The sequence below is a fragment of the Vombatus ursinus genome, unplaced genomic scaffold (assembly GCF_900497805.2).
Source record: "Vombatus ursinus unplaced genomic scaffold, bare-nosed wombat genome assembly UNPS02014797.1, whole genome shotgun sequence".
Taxonomy (NCBI): domain Eukaryota; kingdom Metazoa; phylum Chordata; class Mammalia; order Diprotodontia; family Vombatidae; genus Vombatus; species Vombatus ursinus.
Genome location: NW_020954575.1, coordinates 17,365,349 through 17,365,693, shown reverse-complemented (window position 1 = coordinate 17,365,693; position 345 = coordinate 17,365,349). Strand labels below are relative to the sequence as shown.

General features: G+C 47.8%; 1 protein-coding gene across 1 annotated transcript in view; it reads right to left on the bottom strand.

Moving 5' to 3' along the window:
* Window positions 1-345, bottom strand: part of HAP1 (huntingtin associated protein 1) — a gene marked incomplete at its 5' end in the record, with an annotated part of 24,718 nt that overhangs the window by 5,088 nt on the left and 19,285 nt on the right. The gene's annotated exons all lie outside the window — the stretch shown is intronic.

The following is a 345-nucleotide window of genomic DNA, read 5'->3' as shown; positions in this document are numbered from 1 at the left end:
CTCCAGTATCTCTGCCAAGAAAATCCCAAATGGGGTCAGGAAGAGTCAGACACAACTGAAAGACTGAACAACAAAATGAAGACCTTCTGCTGCAGCTTACAATAGACAAGCTCTTTGTCAGCAGAGGAAGCACCTAGTGAGTCAACAAATAGTAAGTTAAGCGCTCAGTATGGGCCAAGAATTGTGCAAAGTATTGGACAAAGACCAGAACTTTGAAATGCTGTCTCCTCAAATGTACTGAAGGATCTCGTCATTTCCCAGGTGTTAAGGGAAACAGAGAAAGAATAGAGTGTACCAGAAGGATAGGAAGGCTGGGGGGAGGGGAGCGGGGGGGGGGGGGCCGGG